We start from the raw sequence: 12,020 nt of genomic DNA, 5'->3' as shown, positions 1-12,020 counted from the left end.
TCGTCTCCGACCTTGTGGTTTTTTTTTCTCTCAGCGATTAGTCGAATGCGCTGCAATTATTTTCGTTTCTCTGTTTCGTCCCAGTCGTTCACCCCATACCTCCTTGTTTAATATCTCTACTCAAAAAAAAAAAACCCAAAAAATATTTCCTTCCCAGGTCTTATTCGTTTATTTGTTGTTCTTTTTTGTTCGTTCGTTCTTCGTTCGCGATCACGTGGTTAGAAATGTATAATCTCTCCCCTGAACAACTGTTTTCTCTCATATATTATAACACCCTTTTCTTCTTTTCCTACAAAAGGATGCTTTCGTCTTGCTCACCAAATCTATTCATTCCAAAAAATATATATAATACCATCTCTTACAGTTCCTCCTTTATACATTCCCTAAACTATCCAGAACTCCACCCCTCCTTCAGTGTCCTCAAACGTATTGTTACAGATCGCGGTTAGATGTTGTAGACTGAGCGGTTGGTGACCACGACCTAACAAACTTACCCGATTCCACCCGAACTTTGGCCGTATCGCACCGTAGCTGCCCAATCTGGAAAAGACTAAAACGACCGAATGCAAAGAGGAAAAGGAATAACACGAGAAGACGGACAGAAGAGTGACTGGGTTTATTATTATTTACACACAAGCAAAAAGCAAGCAGTCACGTTTATTTACAACACATAAGACGCAGGTGACACAGTGCAAATTTTAGCTTATCTACAGACTTAATTAACCCAGGACAGAACAAACAAAAGACACTGACTCACGCGGGGAATTGCAGGAATGGCAGGATGTGGATGGCTGGAGGGAGAGGGAGGTCCAAGGGGGTCCCGCAGCACAACCGGCGCGTTTAGCAGCCGCCGTTCAGGCCAGGCCCCACACTGCTGTTTTGGCTGCTGTTTTGGCTGCTGTTTTGGCTGCTGTTTTGGCTGCTGTTTTGGCTGCTGTTTTCGTCGCGTGCTTTGCCAGGCCTTGTCCCACTCGTCTGGTCCAAACCCTCAACTCTTTCTTGTTTCTCTCACTCCTCACCACCGACTCCTTACCAACGCAACCACTGACCCTCCTCAGGCAACCGACTCAGACCAACTCAGACCAACTCCTTGTGACCAACTCCAGGCCTTTCTGTCTTCTGCTCTCCTCTGTAAAAACGCCTCTCCCTCTTAGTTTCCCTCCGTCTCTTCTTAATTTCACTCACCCCCTCTTCCACCTCCTCTAATTTTTCCTTTACCTCCTTCATCTCCCGGTGCGCCCCCTCTATCTCTTCCTCTAACGCCACCTTAACCGTTTCGATGTGCGTCCTCACCTCTCGGTCCTTCGTCTCCATCACTTCTGTCACCTCCTCCAACTTCTTCGTCAGTCCCTCATGTACCATCTGACATTCCTTTTGTGTTGCTATTAATTCGTTTTTAATGTCCTTTTGTGTCGCTTTCAAACCCCCGATGATTGCAGTGTTCTTTTCCACTTGGTCCGCTAGTTCCCTTTGTCCGACTGTCAGCTGTTCTACTCCCTTCGTCAGATCTTCTATTCCCCCCTGTAACCTAGCCGTATTATTCCTCACCTCTTTCTCCATACGCTTCTCACCTCGCTTTACCTCCTCGCGTAGCCCCGAGACCTCCTCACCCACACCTCGTCGTATCTCCTCCTTCATCTCCCCCATCTCTTTTGTAGATGCCACCCTCATCTGTCCCAATTCATCCCTCTGAGCATCCAGTTTACTTTCTAACCCGATTTGCACCTCCTCTATCTGGTTTCCCATTCGTTTGATTTCCCTGGCAGATTGTTCCCCTATTTCCCACAATTTGTCTTCCATCCTGTTTTCTAACCCCATTAACCCATTTTTCACCCCCTCTAACTGATTCTCCTGGGCAGCCATTCTATTTTCCACCCCCGTTAACCCATTCTTTACCTCTTTTATCCCATTGTCTAACCCCTCAAATTTCTTGTCTAATCCCTCACCGGTACCCCTCGCTTCGTCCCTCATTACTCCCAATTGCTCACTCTGAGCATCCATCCGGTTCCCCATTACCCCCTCCATCCTATCCATTTTTGCATTGAGTTGGGTCAAGAATAATCTGAGGTCAAACCCGGTTTGCCCAGCGTCCCCAGCCGCCACCGCGGGCTCGCCCTCCGCGGCGCCGCTATTTTGGGACTCTTCAACCACGTGCGCGAGCGCGCCATTTTGTGCGTCTGATACTCCCTCAACCGCCTCCTCATTGCTCCCCTCCATTTGATCCTGGGTTACTCCTAACCCCTCTTCTAGCTCTCCCACCGGCATCCCGTCGCCTTGACCAGCCATGGCGCGATTTCAAAATTCGGGTTTTGCTTTACACAAAACAAATTTCGGCAGCTCGTAATTTTGACCAAATTTTTTTTTTTTTTTCTATTCGTTTTAAAAATTTGGTTCGGGCCTCGAATCCCACTCCTGACACCAATTGTTACAGATCGCGGTTAGATGTTGTAGACCGAGCGGTTGGTGACCGCGACCTAACAAACTTACCCGATTCCACCCGAACTTTGGCCGTATCGCACCGTAGCTGCCCAATCTGGAAAAGACTAAAACGACCGAATGCAAAGAGGAAAAGGAATAACACGAGAAGACGGACAGAAGAGTGACTGGGTTTATTATTATTTACACACAAGCAAAAAGCAAGCAGTCACGTTTATTTACAACACATAAGACGCAGGTGACACAGTGCAAATTTTAGCTTATCTACAGACTTAATTAACCCAGGACAGAACAAACAAAAGACACTGAATCACGCGGGGAATTGCAGGAATGGCAGGATGTGGATGGCTGGAGGGAGAGGGAGGTCCAAGGGGGTCCCGCAGCACAACCGGCGCGTTTAGCAGCCGCCGTTCAGGCCAGGCCCCACGCTGCTGTTTTGGCTGCTGTTTTGGCTGCTGTTTTGGCTGCTGTTTTGGCTGCTGTTTTCGTCGCGTGCTTTGCCAGGCCTTGTCCCACTCGTCTGGTCCAAACCCTCAACTCTTTCTTGTTTCTCTCACTCCTCACCACCGACTCCTTACCAACGCAACCACTGACCCTCCTCAGGCAACCGACTCAGACCAACTCAGACCAACTCCTTGTGACCAACTCCAGGCCTCGTTCTCGCCCCTCACTGACGAGGTGGAGACACGCCTTTCTTCCCCAACCCTACCTCGTGGCCAATGGTGGTTGAAGAAAACTGCCCAAAATGCGGAAGGCAATTGGAAGGGAGGTTTTGGGAATGGGAAGGAAAGGGAGATTTTGGGGATGGGAAGGAAAGGGGATCTATTCTCTTTCACTGGTGCAATGGAGTATTTCAATTAATGGAAGACACAGCCTTACACTAATACACATAATAAGGATATAACTGTCAAAAAAGATATATCGTGTCCTGCATGTATGTTTTATGGACTAACTACGGGAACGCCCTTTGACCTTTATACAACCACAAACGGAGGGAGGAGGGGTGATATTTTACAACAACCTTTTACCACAACAATAAAATAAAAAAACATTCTCATATCCACAACAGTATTTTTGACTCGAAGGTCTCAAACTCATTTTGCAAAAAATGTTCGTTTCCCATGAATCGTACACTTTTCAAAATCCAATCTCACCCCTCCCCTCCAAATCCTCCCCATCACCCATCCCTTTCAAATCTCCCCCCTTGCCCCTTCCCTCCCCTCCCTCCTAAACTCCCCCCACACCCCTCCCCTCCGAGACTCTCCCTCGCTCCTCCCCTCCCAGACTCCCCTCTCACCCCTCCTCCTCAAAGCATCCTCCCTGCTTCTTCCCCCTTCCAACTTTCACCTTCATCTCCCCCAACCTTCTGCCTCGCTCTTCCCCCTCCTCAAATAACACCTCACTGTGCCTCACCCAATCTCCATCAAACCTTTTGTCCACCCCATTCTTCCTTTTCTCCAAGCTATTCTGAAATCTCTGACACACCTTCAACAGCTCTCCCTACCTCTTCCTCCTCTTCCACATCTTACCCTACTCCTCCCCCCCCCCCCTGTTCTGGACCCGATGCTCCCCCTTCCTCTTCATTAACGGTATGGACCTCAAACATCCGGGGCCTTCGCTCAAACTTGACTGATCTCTCCATACAGGTTGCTTCTGACAAACCAGATGTGATCTGCTTAACAGAAACTTTCCTCCTTCATGATGTCTCTGATGCCTTGGTATCTCTCCCAGGTTACTCCTTCCTCCGGTATGATAGACCTGAACCTCGTCCTGGAGGTGGGGTTGCTATCTTTATAAAAAAACTCTCTTCCTCACTCGCCCTCCACTGCTCTCTCTCCACCTCACCCCCAGGAATACCTTTGGCTATGGCTTCCCCTTCGCTCCCACCTTTTGTTCATATGTGTGTTGTACCGTCCACCAAACAGCGATGACTCCATCTACATCTCGCTGTCTGATAATATGGACCAACTTCTATCTACCCATCCCAACTCTCTCTTCCTCATATGTGGTGATTTCAATTGTCACCATGCCAGTTGGCTGGGTGTGGGTACCGCTCTCACCAGCCATGGCTCTTCAGCAAAGGACTTCTGCGACTCACTGGGACTGACACAATCTGTCAATTTCCCGACCCGGATCTCAGTCAACGGAGCATCTTCTCTTCTGGATTTGGTTATGACAAACTTCCCTGAAAATGTCTGCTGCTCTTCTTCTGCTCCAATCGGCTCATCTGATCATGTGCTTGTCAAAGTGGACATCTCTCTGACCATTCTCAGAGAGCCTCCTCAGCGTCGACGAGTCTGGCATTTCACTCAGGCCAACTGGCACGGTCTTCAAGCAGCCATCAATCATCTGGACTGGTCTCCCATCTCTACCGCCTCTGACATCAACTCATCCTGGGAATTCTTTCAAAGTAAATTGCTCTCTCTCATGCACAGATTTATCCCATCTCGTCTTCAGTTGTCATACCCTTCCTCCCATCCATGGTACACGGAATCTTGTGGTGAGGCTGTTGCCCTGAAACAACTTGCTTTCGTCTCCTGGAAAGCAAATCCAACGGAAGGAAATCTCATTTCCTTTCACAAAGCCCGAAACAAGTGTGTGTCCACCCTCAGGAGAGCCAGGAAACAATATCTCACCGTTCTCAAGACCGAACTCTCTTATCTGTCTCCCTCTTCCAAATCCTGGTGGCGTCTGGTCAAATCTGTTTCTGGTGTTTGTTCCCCCTCCATCCCCTCCCTCACCTCAAACGGCTTAACGGCTGACTCCGCACGTGAAAAAGCTGAATTCCTCAACTCTGTGTTTGCCTCTATATCTTGTGTCCCAAACCCATCCCTCTCTGTACCCACCGTACCCAGTTGTACCCAGCTGCTCCTGGACTATGTGTCCTTTCCTCCTGACAAGGTGGAAAAGTTTCTGTCAACCCTCGACTCTGATTCTGCAACTGGTCCTGACGGCATCAGCCCACGGGTCCTAAAATCATGTGCTTCCGCTCTTTCACTCCCTCTTTCTGTTCTCTTCACCCTCTCTTTTGCCCAAGGTCATCTGCCATCTGCTTGGAAATCAGCCAACATCACCGCTTTGCACAAAAAAGGTGCAAAAACAGATCCCAGCAACTACAGACCAATCAGCCTTCTCCCAATTAATCAGCAAAGTCATGGAATCCATCATTGCTTCAGATATGAAATCTTTCCTCTTCTCCAATGGCTTGATCTCTGATCATCAATTTGGTTTCAGACCTGGTCACTCTACTCTGGACATGCTGCTTCTGCTTTCTCAACAATGGATGGAGGTCCTCAACGCCAAACAGGAAATTAGAGCCATCTCCCTTGACATTTCACGTGCCTTCGACACGGTCTGGCACCCTGCTCTGCTCACCAAACTCTCCTCCTTTGGTATCCATGGAAATCTCCACACATGGCTGGCGGACTTCCTCTCTGGTCGTAGTCAACGTGTGGCCCTGAATGGGTTTCTCTCATCTCCTCTTCCTGTTAAGGCTGGAGTTCCCCAAGGTAGTGTTCTGGGCCCTGTGCTTTTTCTGGTCTTCATCAATGATCTCTCTGACTCTCTTGAAAATCCTCTCTATCTCTTTGCTGACGACTCTACTCTCTGTCGCTCCATTCCTCATCCCTCAGATCGGCAGTCTGCAGCCTCCTCACTCTCTGCAGACCTGGACAAAATCACAGACTGGGCAAACAAATGGAACATGTCTTTCAATCCTGATAAATCTCACACTCTTACGATGTCTCTCCGAAAAGACCGACTGGACAACCCTCCCATCCACTTTCTGAATAATCCTCTCCAAGAAGTTCTGTCACTCAAGCTTTTGGGTCTCACTATTTGCCATGATCTTTCCTAGGAAAACCACATTTCAAATCTGGCCTCCAAAGCCAGTCGCCGACTGGGCATCCTCCGTCGTGCGAAGTCCTTCCTTGGCACACCTGAGCTCCTCACCACATACACGGCTTTCATCCGCAGCTCTATGGAATACTGCTCTCCCCTCTGGTCTGGTGCTCCTGCCTCACACCTATCCCGTCTTCACGCTGTTGAAACCAAAGCGTTCAGAATCATTGGAATCTCCCGCGATGAAGCTAACTCCAAGGGCCTTTCACTCACTCACCGCAGGCAGGTTGGTGGTCTTTCCGTCTTCTACCGACTCCTCTCTGGCCTTGCCCCCCCAGCCCTCTCTGGGCTCTGTCCCCCAAATATTCCTACAGGTCGCACAAGATCTGCCTGCAACCCTCTTATGTTTAAACTGCCAAAATCAAGACTTTCTGCTCACCTTCACTCCTTCATTCCTCTTTTCTCCCACCTCTGGAACAAACTCCCTCACTCTCTTCAATCCCACTCCACCCTCCAGGTCTTTAAAACAGCTGTTCACCACCATCTCTTATCCTCCCCCATCCAAAACCTTGATCTTTTCTACCCCCGCTAATTTCGGTCCCCTTGTGTTTTATACCTCTCCCCCCCCCCCCCCCTCCCCTTCCCACGCCTCCTGCCCCCAAGCCCTCTCCCTCCCACACTTCTCCCTGCTCTCAAATGTTGTGGTTGTGTGCTTCCCCTTCTCTCCCCATCTTGTCTTCCGCTCCCTCTTTTTGTATATTTTGTTTGTTTGGTTGATTTGTTTGTGAAATAAATGTTAGCTCTTTCACGAGACTCGATTCAGTATACAACAAAAAAAAAGAAAAGAAAAAAAAAAAGAGGATGTCCTGTTTATCGGCAGTAACCTGGATTGAAAGTTCTGTCAGGTTGGAGCAGAGGCCTCTGATGTTTGAGGTCCACACAGTTAGGGACAGAGGAAGAAGAGCTGCTGGTAGAGTGCAGGAATGTGGAAAGGAGCAAGGAAAGAGAGTCCTATGGAGTCACACTGATGTCCTTCAATGTCTACTAATGTCCTTCCAATTTGTGTGAAAGTGACACATATCTCCTCATGCCGTTGCCCTGCATGTTACACTTGTTCAAGTTGTTCCATGAGACCTTAGATTACTGAATAAAAAAACAATGTTATTTTATGGTGTTAATTAATTGTTTGTTGTTTTGCTGAAGAGGTAGTTTGAAGTAGGCCATTAGTCATCTCTCCTATTTATTTGCCAACTCATTTATCATTGTAATGTGCTTTTGGTGCTGTTCAAATGTTGTGCCCAAGTTGTCAATGACTAATTATATTGAGGGTAGGTCTGGAGACATTGCAGGTTGTGAATTTGAGTACCATTTGCCTCATAGGAAAATGAACTGTCAGTCAATGATGACAAATAGCACAAATCTCCAAACAGCATCAACACAGACCTCCACTCCAGAGAAGACAGAATGTCATAACTTGGTGTTTGCTTCTAAATCTCACATTGGATCTTGTGTTCCGAGAAGGTAAAGAAAGTTTTGTAAGCTTCGAACCTGCTTTCCCCGATGAGAACAGATGGCATCAGTGCCCATGTTCACAAATTATGCTCTGCTGCTCTAGATTCTCCTCTATCTATCCTCTTCATTCCATCTTTCTCCTGTGGCTGCCTTCTTTCTGCCTGGAGCAAAGTCTGCAAACATCACGCCCATCAATCTGTCACTTCTGAAGGATTGTCTAACAAACCTACCGACATATTTATTTAGTTTAGGGTTTAGGCCTCACCATGAGCTATGACCTCCACTGAGCCGATCACATAACAAAACTGCTCTTCAAAGCGAGCCGCAGACTAGGTATCTATCCGAGGTCGTTCCAAGTCGTTCATTGAAAAATCAAAGGTCTACAAGGCCCTTTTTCTCTAGCTCAATGGATTACTGCTCTCTTCAATGGGCCGGCACCCCAGCAGCTCATAGTTGTCTCTTGTATTCTGTGGAATCTAAAGCTACCAACATTATTGGCATCTTCTGCAATGAGGCCGAAGAACAAGGTTTTGCTGTTACATCGCAGACAGGTTGGTTGCCTCTGTTTTTTTGTTTTGTTTTTAAGTTTGTCTGCTTTGGTCTTGCTCCCTCTGATATTTCAGTCCTCTGATCCCTCCCAGCTCCTCTGGGATGTATGTGTTCTTCCAATTCCCCCATCCTCATTCAACTCTCAAATTCCACAGGCTTTGTGCCCACCGTTCCTCTTTTCAACCGTTTCTGGAACTGTGTTCCGGATTGTGGTTTATTATGGCATTCTTTCCTCCCAGGCTTCCAGCAGGCGGTGCACCACCACCTCATTTGATCCCCCATCCCTACCCACATTACTCGCTACACCTATTGAACCTACCTCACTCAATCCTCTTACTTTGCAGTTAGTGTTGCCTTTTCCTTCCATCCTCTCTCTGCTCATTTGTTCTTAGTTATTTCTGTTGCTTGTTGTATCAAACGGTGTCTCCAATGCCCACTTTCACCATGTTGCCTTTTTACCCTCTGTTGCCTTGTTTTTCTATGAACCTCCATTTTGTTTTAAAAACATAATGGTTGAAGGATACTTTCCTCAAAACATGAACTCAGGTATTTTAGGTGTAGTCATGCCATCCCATACAATAATTAACAACCCCCCATATGGAAAGTACTTACCACTATAAAGGACATCTCTGAGCCATTTGGGGCCATTTACCGGTATATATATATATATATATTACGTATGCAATATGGTGAAATAATGAACCCCAGCTTCCGTCCAACCTGAACAATGCAGGAACCACCTGGCAATTCTCCTATGAAAAGTAAATCTTCATATCCTGACAAAAATCGTTTTCATCCGCCATCTTTCCTGGAGTTTGAAGAGGCATTTCAGGCCCAATAATGGAGACCTAGTATAACACAGAATCACCTGACCTTTGATGAGATGAAAACGCTTCAACCAGATGGTTAACCAGGTCAGTCTGTTATGTTTAAAGTTTAAAGGAAGCCATTTTAAATTACAGCGTGGTAGTTGTTGTTCAAAGGAGCCTTGTGTTTTTAATTTGATGCAGTTTTTCCAACTCCTTTCTTTTTTTCCTCTTCGTCCTCTTTAAGCCCCCGCTTCCTCCTCCTCTACACCTCATTATTGTCTTCCTCGTGGAATTCATTCGCCAGCTCACTGTGCAATACACTCGCCCGGCCTGCGGCAATCCTGCGCCGAGATTTATGCGATACTTTCCTGCCAGCAGGTGTAACGCGCGTAAACTTGGGCCTGCAAAGCATGTTTGTCTGTTGCATAATTGTAGTCAATAATCCAGGAAACCTGCTGCGTCCCCGCGGGCATCGGAGCTATTTGCTCGGGCACCTCGGCCACGGGGACCCGTCTATTACGATGCCACTGGGAGTGAAGAGACATATTAAGTATAAGGCCTTGTATGTCAGCAAGGCCCTTTCGCCTGACGGAGGAACCCGCCTGAGCTGGCAGACTTGCTGCGATTTAATAATATAACAAATTTATTTCCTTTAATATCACCTGTGCACATATGATTCCGGGCCCTCCAAAGTGTGAAAATGTTTATTTATTTATACAGCCCAGGGCAAAATCCCCTCAGCAGTCAGTATGGGGTTATTTTTTTCATTTTCACAGCATGTTATGCGAAAAGAAGAACCTGATACATCCTTCATTGTTCTTTTTCCTCATTTCTCTGATATTGCTTTGGATTCTTTTTCTGGTGCGGGCCGCGGGCAGCGTGGTGGGTTTCCACCGTTGCTGTCGCAATTCTAAAGCTTTGCCATCCTTTCAATGCAGCATCCCCTGTGAGTAATTAAGAATACACTTAGGCCCATATTTTCATCTGGCATGCTCAAGGGAGCGACTCATTTTTCACAGGCTAAGTCTCGCAGACACCGAGTCCCCAATTCCAGGAGTTCTGATGAAAGGAAACAATAATTAGTGTTTGATGCCTTTGTGCGAGTGTCTCGGAGAATTATCCGTCGCATTTAAGCCATTGTCACATTTTTTATTTTGAGAAAATGCAAATAAAGTGCCATTATACATATCAAGTTTACCAATATGATGGATCTTTTCACCCCATCACTGCTTAATTTGCATTTTAATACATCCACATTCATGTCCCCTTAGGGGTGTTTTATTCTGTTTTGTTTACAGGGTCTGGAGCTCATAGTGGAGCTGAATATGCAAATCACACACACACAACGCACACCTTCAGACACCTCTTTGTGGTGATTGTACCCCCAACGCAAGTCGGGGGCCAAATTTTCCCCATTATTTTCTGCTGCCCAGATTTGTCAGGGCAGCACGATCACGGTCAGAGTACCAATCGGTCCCCATGGATGGGCCCTTTCCTTCTTTTGTGTCTGTCTCTGTCTCTGTCTCTGTCTCTGTCTCTGTCTCTCTCTCTCTCTCTCTCTCTCTCTCTCTCTCTCTCTCTCTCTCTCTCCATATCTTCCTCCCTCTACCTCTGTTTTAGCCCTGACTTTGTGAAGGTGGGGGTACACCATCCTAGATGTGGGGGATATGTAGGTTGCTCCTGGGAGATCAATTGGTTGTCTCCATGCCGTTGGCCTGTTCAAGAGAACTGTCCGGGGCTATACAACAACAACAACAACAACAACAACAACAACAACAACACCTTCAGACCGAACACAACCACTGAACTTAGGGGAAGTGACGTCACTTCCCAGAGCACTCTGGGAACTCGCGAATTCGTCTTTAATGACGATGTCACTTTTCCCGCCACAGTCTCTTCACGTCCATCTTGTCCACCCTTTCCATTCTCTTCGACACCTCATCGTTAACCGCATCCCTTTGTTTGTCCGCATCCCTTTGTTTGTTTTGTTTACTCGAGTGAGATGTGCATGGAAGAAGTTTCGGGAACTGAGTGGCGTGCTGATGAGGAGGAGAGTGTCGCTGAAGCTGAAGGGAAAGGTGTATGCTGCATGTGTGAGAAGTGTTATGATTTATGGGAGCGAGACATGGGTAATGAACGTAGAGCAGCAACGAAGGCTGGAAAGGGTGGAAATGCGAATGGTTCGATGGATGTGCGGAGTATCGTTGAGAGAGAGGAAGACAAATGATGAATTGCGAAAGATGATGGGAATATTGCCTGTGATTGATGCTGTGAAGAGGAACAGGTTGAGATGGTTTGGTCATGTATTGAGGAAGGATGAAAGTGACTGGTTGAGAAGAGTGATGGAAGTTAATGTAGAAGGAAGTAGAGGACGGGGAAGACCGAGAAAGACTTGGCTAAAGATGGTGGAAGAAGAAATGCGGGCAAGGGGGTTAACAAGGAGAGATGCAGAAAATAGGGCAAAATGGAGAAGATTGTCATGGGGACCGCAAGGCTAACCCCCGCTCTAGCAGGGAACATGGCCTTAAAATGCATGTTGTTGTTGTTTGTTTGTCCGTTCCATCTGTTTTCTCCTTCGGCCCTGTTGGCGTTCCTCCCTTCTCTTTCTTTGGCTTTCTTTGAGAACTGTTTCAACTAACCCCACGTTCCAACTAACCCCACGTTCCAACTAACCCCACGTCCCAAATAACCCCATGTTCCAACTAACCCCACGTTCCAACTAACCCCACGTTCCAACTAACCCCACGTTCCAACTAACCCTACGTTCCAACTAACCCCACTTTCCAACTAACCCCACGTTCCAACTAACCCCAAGTTCCAACTAACCCCACGTTCCAACTAACCCCACATTCCAACTAACTACACATTCCAACT

Source organism: Myxine glutinosa, chromosome 2, assembly GCF_964187855.1.
Source record: "Myxine glutinosa chromosome 2, kmMyxGlut1.1, whole genome shotgun sequence".
Taxonomy (NCBI): Eukaryota; Metazoa; Chordata; class Myxini; order Myxiniformes; family Myxinidae; genus Myxine; species Myxine glutinosa.
Note: the sequence above shows the minus strand (reverse complement) of the source record.